The sequence below is a fragment of the Brachionichthys hirsutus genome, unplaced genomic scaffold (assembly GCF_040956055.1).
Source record: "Brachionichthys hirsutus isolate HB-005 unplaced genomic scaffold, CSIRO-AGI_Bhir_v1 contig_1405, whole genome shotgun sequence".
Taxonomy (NCBI): domain Eukaryota; kingdom Metazoa; phylum Chordata; class Actinopteri; order Lophiiformes; family Brachionichthyidae; genus Brachionichthys; species Brachionichthys hirsutus.
Window position 1 is genome coordinate 554,965 of NW_027180323.1, and position 9,889 is coordinate 564,853.

Sequence of the window (9,889 nt, forward strand, 5' to 3'; positions counted from 1 at the left end):
TCCTATGCTGCCTTCTTTTGCTTTGTTTAATGCCAATAAATATGATGGATTTGATTTAAAATCACATGGCCATTCTATGTTGTTGTTTAAGCCAAATAAACGTATTTTATTTTGACTTTATAAGATTTGTTTTTTGTTCTATTTCTCAGCACCGAGTTGAATGATTCTGTAAGGAAATTACTGTAGCGCTAAGTAGACTGAAATAAATGCAAAGCTTTTCCACAGGAGCTTGCTATACTAAAAAGACAAACCTCCTATTGATCAGTGGGTTTTCAGGCTCCAAGAGGTGTGGCCAACATGTCGTTCATTTGTTTGTTTGTTGATTTCCCGCTAAGTATTTTTTTTTTTTTAAACAGCCCATACTGTAAATCTGAAACTATATTTCAGTGTTCAGAGGAAACTAAACCTCCTTATGTTGCACATTTATAAATTCAAATGCCGAATTGTGTTCACTTAACCATCACCTCGCAACAAACATTTAACTTTACTGTTTGAAGTTGTGTACTTTTCATTTACTGTATTAAATATGTTTTATTGATTTACATATAAAAGCAGAAACCTAAACTGGAGAGAGAGAGAGAGAGGATTGTACAACTAGCAGCCGAGTTCACTTATACTGGTGCCGAATATGAACTCAGTGATTAGGATGGACTGGAGGCAGCTGGTGCTGGTACTGACCCAAATATTACCCGGCTCGCGGCAGTGCACCAGAAGAAAATGGAGACAAACTCTAGCAACTGTCGGTACATAGGGGCCACTGAGTCTGGCTACAGATTCAGTGAGGAACTTTGCAGACGTCAAAAAAGCAGTGCTTGAAAGTATGGAGCTCTCACCATCAGCAGAGATCCCTCGGTACCTGTTTTAGACCCAATTGACCATATTTGAGGCTATGGTGGATTCTGACTGAATATAGTTTATGATACGCAATAGCCTGTGTTGCCAAAGGGCAGCTGTAGGGGTGTCAGGGGTGAATGGTTGCAAGGAAGATAGAGTGTCACGGTCTAATGCTTTCAGCATGCCCCGGGGTGAGAAGCTGCTGGATTGATTTGGCACCACTGTTTTAAAAAAAAACATAGGAAGAAACGCAAAGCTTACTGGGAGATTCCCTAAATTCCAGAGACTATGGGAAAAATTGATTTCTCAACTCTGTATGGGTTAAGTACTTTAATTTATCTTTCTATGATTAAACATTTCCATTGCTTAGCATTTTTTTTTACATTTTATTAATTCAGTTGACGCTCAACTGTAACTTTAATTGATCATAATATGTCTAACACTCTAGACTCTAACATATGAGCAATGTTCAATTTCACTTGCTCTTTTCAGGCAAGTTGTTGCCGTTGCCTGACTTCTCACGTCTGCTTATACAATACAATACAATACTTTATTAATCTGTCCCTTGGAGGGCAATTTGGTTTACAGCAGTTTGAACTGCTGCTGGTCGCAGCGTGCGCGTGCGCCCGGGCAATGCGGGTGAAGTGTCTTGCCTAAGGACACAACGACAGTGTACACATGCACCTGAGCCGGGGATCGAACCGACGACCCTCTCAACCACTGCGCCACTGTCGCTTAATGAGACTAGCAATACAGCAAGATCTTTGCTCCACTTAAACTTGGACTCCAAAGGCTGCTTTACATAAAGCAAATATGGAGTTACCTCTTCCAAGTTCCCATTGCATCCAATCTATTTTACTTCCAAATCTTAAATCATCTTTTTCAGAGCGGGATAAGAAATTAATCCTGCCATATGTTGGCTGTTGGCCATTTAAAAAACTATTTGTGTGTGTGTTGCTTGAAAATCGGTCAACTCAACTCAACTTGACCCTTAAGTTCTAGCTCAACTTGTTCATTGTACTGATGGCTGTGTGCATTGCCGTCACTGCTGTCTTTACTGGAATTGATGGTGGAAATGTTTCCACCAGAGAAAGTGGCACGTTGAATATTCACACAAAAAAAACATTAAATAATGATTGCTTTGTGTTAACTCAGAAGTGAATTAAATTAAAACAAATATTAATCATATTGCTGGGACATTCAGCAAACAGTATTGGAGCCATCATTATTGTAAACAGATAATACAACTTTTTTAAGTGCTCTCAAGGCATTTATACACATCAATTTACATTTTTATGCTGTGGCATAAATTGCATAATCTCATTGATTTCCTGCATGGATATTGTTTATTTACTGTCTGAATAGAGGGGAGTTAAATGCACCACTAGCTGTGTAATTGCTAACCTCACACAATTTTGCCTGGATGATAATAGATGGCTCTCACTCTCAAAGCATTTAAAAGCCGTCTCATCTTGTCTCCCTGGCTAGAGCTAATGGCCCATCTGTGAAGCACGAGTGCCAGTGACTGTGAAACAGCAGTACATTTCATGGAAATGTAAAATGTAAATGAAAAGGACTTCAAAACTATTGAAGCACAAGATGCCCTTTGACCTTTGGGCAACAGCTCTTTCTGAGAATGACAAAACAATTTTTGCTTTGCTACATGAAATGTATACTTTAAATTGATTTCGGTCTATAAATTGTGTCACGGTTTGTTTATGAGCGGGCAAAACTATATGACCAGCTATTTAACACTCATACATGTGCCTTTGTGACAGTTCCATGGCTTCTTGATTTATTCTGTTTGTTTGTTTTTGTTTTGTTTTTTTGCCTGGGGGTAAAATCTATCTTTACCCAGTACCATCATACTGCAAAGCCTCTCTTCCAGACAGTTCCTATATCCCCTTTTTTCTATCTCTAAAATTGATTTTGCTGGCAATCACAAATGGTAAAAAAAGATGATTCCAACATATACAGTTAAGATAAAGCCTCTGTCTTGTACGAGTTTTCATTTCTGCCATTTCTAATGTATTTGATCCATGTTTATCTTATTAGTATATACACACCACATGTTAATGCAGATTAAACTGTATTTAACTTTTTGATAGAGCAATATTCTGAGTGACAGGATGGTTTAAGGGTTTTCCACAATTGGACAGACTATTTGTTTTGTATTCATGACAAGCTAAGTTTCTGAAAACATAAACCCTGATAAATACATTAACATATTTTTACTATATGCTAGGTTATTGTGGATTCTGACTGGATGCAGTCTAGAATACATCATAGCCCGTTTGAGCTCAGGGCTGTGGTAGTGGCCATCAGGAGTGGACTGTGGAGTCACGGTCTAGTGCTAACAACATGCTCTGGGGTGAGAAGATACAGGATCCATTTGGGACCACTGTTTTGTTTTGTTTTGTCCGACACTGGATTAGACCAAGAGCTACTGGGCAATGCCCTCATTTCCAGAGTCAAAAATAACATTTATTTCTCCATTTTGTATTGTAAATGATAATTAATAAAAAGTTAATGTCACCTGCCTTGTCAGTTCTACTAAGACCGGCAGCACAATCATATTCACTTTGCCTCACTTAACCTTGGACTCTGAAGGCTGTTTTACATAAAGCAGGAATGTTGTCACCTCTTATTTTCTTCAACAAGTCTTTGATGGTCTCTTTCCAGAGCATGAGATCAATAATCCTGCCTTATATTGGCCATTGAAAAAAAGGATGTTGACTCTTATTTATCACAATCCAGAAAATTTTAATGACAATAAAGACGTACCTAAATCTCTATGTTGTGTTTGTGGGTGTGTGTGAAGATTGTTCAACTCAACTTCCTGTTTAAGTTCTAATACAACTTGTTCAATGTATTTATCGCTGCAAAAACATTCTCATCGCTGCTCTATTATTTAAAAAGTGATGCAAAGACCTCAAAAGCTATTGAAGCACAACATACACACAAAATTAGAATAGTATTATTTTACTAAGTATTAAAGTTTTCCCATATTTTACATAAAATGTGTGTTTTTTTATCAGATATTTAAAAAATAATGGTCTTTTTGACTTTGACAACAATAATTTGGATATAATGTTCATGTCTTTTTTTTAATCTGCAGCACACATGCAGTCATGGTTCTTTGAGTTTAGCCTGGAGAGCAACTGTTTTGTTTGTTCTGTTAATCATCATTGAGCTGTAAATGGCCACTCTGTTGTGTATGGGGAATCTCAGAGAATAATCTCAACCATACAGGGCACAAGGTTAATGGGAGTTTGATGGAAGCATATGCCTCACACACAACACTGGTGTTGGAACCATAATAACAGCAACAATAAGTTAATGATGCAGGTCTAAAGGCAAATATGTACAAATGCAATGTTAGTACATTATCAGTTTTCTCAATAAATATCAGCCTGGAATGCCTGAAACGACCTGCTTTCTTCCCACTTCATCAGATGGTTGTGTTTTTGTCTCAGAGGCATGTTCTGCTGCATCGTATAGAGATCCTGGATTAGTATTTTTGGTCACCTGCTCTGATACGCACATACGTGGTAGAATGAATAGCAGTACCCTCAACAGAAAGGCAGATGATGGCAAATAAAGCTTGAGAGAGAAACATGATGATGAGTCACTTCACTGCCTCCCAGCTTCTGATCATTTGCTGGACTGCAAGCGACGAAAAGCCCAGCTGTGAGGATATTCTGATTTAACAAGATGAGCAAAACACTAAATAATGCTTTTCAACATAACTGCGTGCAACATAAAAAGGCGTGCACCAAACATTTATTGCATGATATAGATATATTGTATATATTTTATCAATTACCTTAATGCTAAATCTCCATCACTGTCATGACGTTGATAATGGTGGAATCTCAAAAACTATTGGATGCATTGCATTTCATTTGCTCACAGGATGAAGTCCAATAACTTGGCTGGGGCATCTATTTCAGATGCCTCCTGGATGCCTCCCAGGGGAGGCGTCTCAGGGAAGACCTAGGACACGCTGGAGAGGCAATGTCTCTCGGCTTGCCAGGGAACGCCTCGGGATTCCCCCCGGAAGAGCTGGAAGAGGTGTCTGGGTCGTGGACCTCTGGGAACCCCTGCTGAAACTGTTGCCTCGGCGACCCGGCTCCAGCTAAGCGGTGAAAGATGGATTGATGGATGGATGGATACTTTCACTACTTTTGTTCAACCAAAAGTAATGCATTTTCTACGAGCCTTGTTTAATGTGACTCTTGTTCTATTTGCTTAACTGGAAGGGCTTTTGCTTGCTCTGCTGCTCGCTGTAATTGTTGAGATAAAAAGAAGAACAAAAACCCCCACAGGAACACCTTTATGGCAAACCTTTAAAGCAATGTCAATAGCAATTACTGACAAGACTTATCTTCAGTGACTCGTCATCATCATCATGTTCATTGTCCTTCACAAGAATAAGTGAATCAGCTGCCCCGCTATACCAATTAATAGGCACAAACATTATTATCAATTATTCAACCTGTACATCATGAGCATGAGAACAGCCCTCCTGCCTCCATGCTGGAACAATCTGTCCTCAAATTAATTGAGTTGTTCTGTGGTATAATCACCACAGCCACATTAGAAAACAGTAACATATGGTATTAGGTCATCTGTTCAAAATGTTATAATTCATGGGTTCAAATTCCAGTTTGGAATTTGAATTATCCTGCTCTTAAACTAAAGAAATAAAAAAGATTGGAAGCATAGAGCAGCCTGTACCCGCTCCGCTCTGCACCCGCTCTGTCCTGATTCTAATCTCTCCGGGTTTGAATCAGTCCAGATAAATGCAGCATTATAATATTTGGCTTGGAAGAAATATATATAATCTTTGATATCTTGCTGTTGCAGTGACAAATGTACCTTAAAGCCTTCAGGCTGTAGTTGTAAAATGTGGTGACTGTGAAACATTTATGCACTGCTTCAGGTAGGTCACCTTAAATAACGGTGTGGTGAAAATCAAAGCAAGATTATCAATATATTAGCATCCATTTTAACTATAAAATAGTGATTCAGTGGTGCCTCATAGCGGGTAACATAGTGCTGAGGTTTCACTTGGGATCATAAATCTGAGGTGGTTGGATACTAAAAGATTGTGGAGATCTTTTTTTTTAAATATAAAACATTGCATTTGTGAAGAATGGTCCAGTTATTTTTTTTTGTCTTGCTAAGCAAAATTATAATAATACATTAACGGAGAAAATATATAAATAATAAAATAAAAATAGTCTTTTTGCACCAGAGGATCTGTGCAATACTAAAGCGTATATGTCAGCAACTCTTGAGATAGTAGCCACATGTAAAAGTATAATTACAAAAACACAGTTTGCCTGCCACCGAGTCCTCTGGGGGCCAGCATTAATCCCAGAGATCAATTTGTTTTCTGACCCCAGATATGCAGAGCACAGCAATCCACCTGTCAGCTTGGTCACCGTGTCAGTCTACAGGGAGAGGAACCACCAGTAATTACCTCTACCCACAAAGGATTGTACATAGGTTGACAAACAATAGGGACTTCTCTTACAGACAATGCCGTTGTAATGAATTTCATTATGGGTCAAACTCAAACTGAGAATGTAATTAGTGATGGTTTCTTTGAATGATGGTTTCTATTTATTTGTACTACTCAAGCCACTGATGAGAGTTTCTTCACTAAGGCATTTGAGATGTACATGCTCAATGTATTTTGGATTAGTTTTACCTAACAGTGTAATGTTATCCAATACAATTTCCTCCGATGGTCTTCATTAGACTGCGCTGTTGCTGTACTGGACTTACATAATATCCAGAGGAGTTTCTGTATTCTCATATATGTTGGCTAAAATGGCATGTTTTTAATCATGTCAATACTGACAATTGTTTGTTTGTAGAGATATATTTTATTGCGGGCTGTCACAGGTACACTTAAAATTGCTGCTGAGTGTATCACATACACATATTTAGTTATTTGCATGGTGACTTTTCAGAGAAAACGCTTTTGACGCCTTGTAGACACATGAGACAATCACGGTTAACTTATAGCTAAGGCAAAAACCGATTCCATTTGGCACCGATTGCCTCCTGACAAACTAACTCCCTTCCAATCCACTGCAGTTGTGAAACTGTTTGAGCAATGCCTGTAATCTGTTCCAGTGATTAGAGGAAACTGCATTGAGGGAAAATGTGCCTTTGATTTGGATAAGCAGTGACAGCTGGAATTACCTCAGCACTTCCACTGTTAGGTAGGAAAGGTGGTCTTGTTTCTCTTGGCAGCACCAGCGTCACTTGTGTGCTGGGATTACAGGATAACTAAGCCTTATACAAACATTAATAAACTATAACTGGAAGGACGCTGAAGCACATTTCTGCTGTAAGTGAACTGATGTGCAAAACCAAAGTGAGAAAAATACATGTTCTTGTGTAGATGATTAGCATGGTTGGCTCTCATTCTGCAGCAATTGTAAGTACAAAAGTGAATGAAAACTGAAATCTGATTCACCCTTCCATGACCTGAATAAATGGCACTCGACACAGGCTAACTCTGGTTTCCCTCAGTCACATTGAACTGTCTCAGTTTGAACATAGTGTGTTGCCTCACCTTATCATACTGCCTTCATTGGCTGAGGCAAATGGCTGAATGTCAATAAATTGCCAGTCTTTTTATTAACCAGATGTTTACCTTTAACTTTCTTTGGCTCAAATTCAAGATATGCATGAAAATGAGGCAGCGCTGATTAAAATGCACTCTACATTATGCTCTGCCTGCAGTGTGTGATCACCTTTGCTCTGTGTGAAAAGAGTCGTTCCTGAAGCACTTTGGGCAAGTCAGAAACATAATGACTATGATTGCTTTACACGTCGAGTGTGTTGTCATTATGAATGATAATATGGGATGTCCTGCTTGTGTCTCTGTGAATTGCTTCAATGGAATCCTTACACTACTAAAAAGCATACAACATAGGTGTATTAATTACTCTATTGACCGTAGACGTAAATGTCAAACATGTCAAAATGCAAATGGGGTTAGGGTTAGGGTTATGCAAATGACTATATGGTCTATTGCTGGTATAAAAAAATATTATGGAAGGTTCAAATCATTAAAAATTGATGTGATTGTGAGAAGATACGATGATATGATACAATGCCGCTTGAGGCTGCTGTTGTACTGAAAGTGATAAGTACAGGCAATAAACTGCAGTGTAAACTACAGTGCTCCAGGAGATAGTCTGTGTCAGTGACCCAGTGTCTCCAGGATGTACCGGCCAAGCTTCATCCTCCCGTCCTTTACAACAATAGGAAGGGTAATGGCTTCCCCAAGGCCTCCTCATTCAGCCTGATTGTGCTGCCAGCATGTCCAGCCCTGCTATAAAGCAATTAGTTCCATTCATCAACCTTACATCCATTATCTATGGAACGGGGGTTAAGGTAGGCAAGAGGGGTTGAAAGAGAGAGCCCCAGAAGCTCGAGCTAGAGGGGAGTTCAATGAGAAAGATAAGCATCACTCAACATGTCATGTGCCGCTTCAATCAGCCTCAAACGGCCTGATGTCTGCTTGCATAGGAATAATGTCTAAACGTAATAATGCTTTTGAGAACTTATCAAATTATCTTGAAAAAAAAAGCCTTTAGAAGCTATCATCTTTGAAAAAAACCTGATTTTCAGGAAAGAAAAAGTATTACTGTTAGCAACTAAATTCTCACCTACATGAAATAATTTTAAATATTGGAGCTCCATGAAAATTATACAACATGACAAAATCAGATCAAAATATAATTACAATGATCAATTCTAATTGCATGCTGCCACAACAAGGAAATTAAGGTAAAGACAACCTTAATCTAAAATCAACCAGCGAAGAGAAACGCTGGCTGGCTGCAGTTAAAGACGTCTTCAAAAGGAGAGCAGGTAGTGATTTATCCTGATAATCCGGCTCCATCCATCAGGCTCCTGCAGGGAGAAGCCTGCTCGGCGAGAATCACACTCTCCTTCTAATAAAGTGTTGTATCACAAACTTGAGGAGGACAATATGAACCCAATCAACACAATTTACACAGAAGAAGAAGAATAAGAAGAAGCTTAATTGTCATTATACAATTTATTCAATGAAATTAGAAGGTTATAATGGAACTTTAGCCCTGGTTAAAACTGGCATGACAAGCCAAACTATAGTTATTCGTGTTTTTCGTGTTTTAAAAACAAAGGTGTGTGGTACAACACTAAAACATTGTACAACCCAATCATGGTGACATATTTTTTATTTTTTTGTGAGCAAACAGTGTATTGTTTGTATTGGATGGTCAGGTGGGACATAAGTTAACATTTGGTGATGTAAGTCCTAATTTTCTGTGTATGTGTGTATGTGTGTGTGTGTGAAGCATAGAATAAATGCAACATGAGGCACATTTCCCACCATTAGACATTTTAAATATAGCTGTTAAAAGCTTAGGAAGAGTCCTAGAATTGTATTTCCCTTTCCCTGCATAGCTCATGTGTAATGTATTGTATCTCTTAAATAGCCACCATATCTTAAGAAGAAAAATGTTATGCATCTTTCTGTTTAGTTCATTTCTTAATGTCCAAAGTTTCAGCAGCCGAGGCCTGTGTGAGGTAAAATAAAGCTCATTTCCAACACATGTATTAGCAGAACGTTGACTCTTCTCCTGACACTTATATCATGCTAATAACATGAGGATGTTATTATCCCACACCAGAAATGGCACCTCATTACAAGGCTACATGGTCTCTTGAAACACACCCAGTTGTTATCCCCCCCACCCCATAATCCTTAGATCATCATTGCTGTCAGCAGGAAGGTAGTATACAGATGTATATAGTATACATCTGGCCTTAAATCATGCCCTCTACTCCTCAATGTCTTTAATGAAGTCCTGATTACCGTATCCTCCATCCTGAGTATTACATGTTTAATTTCCTGCTGCCATGTCACTTTCCTTGCTATTCATCAAGTCTCTCCAGTTCTCACTGTTTCTTGGGGCAGTATCGTAGATCTGAAGCGAGAGAATGACTGTCGAGTTTGAACCAGAGGGCAACTTCAGCC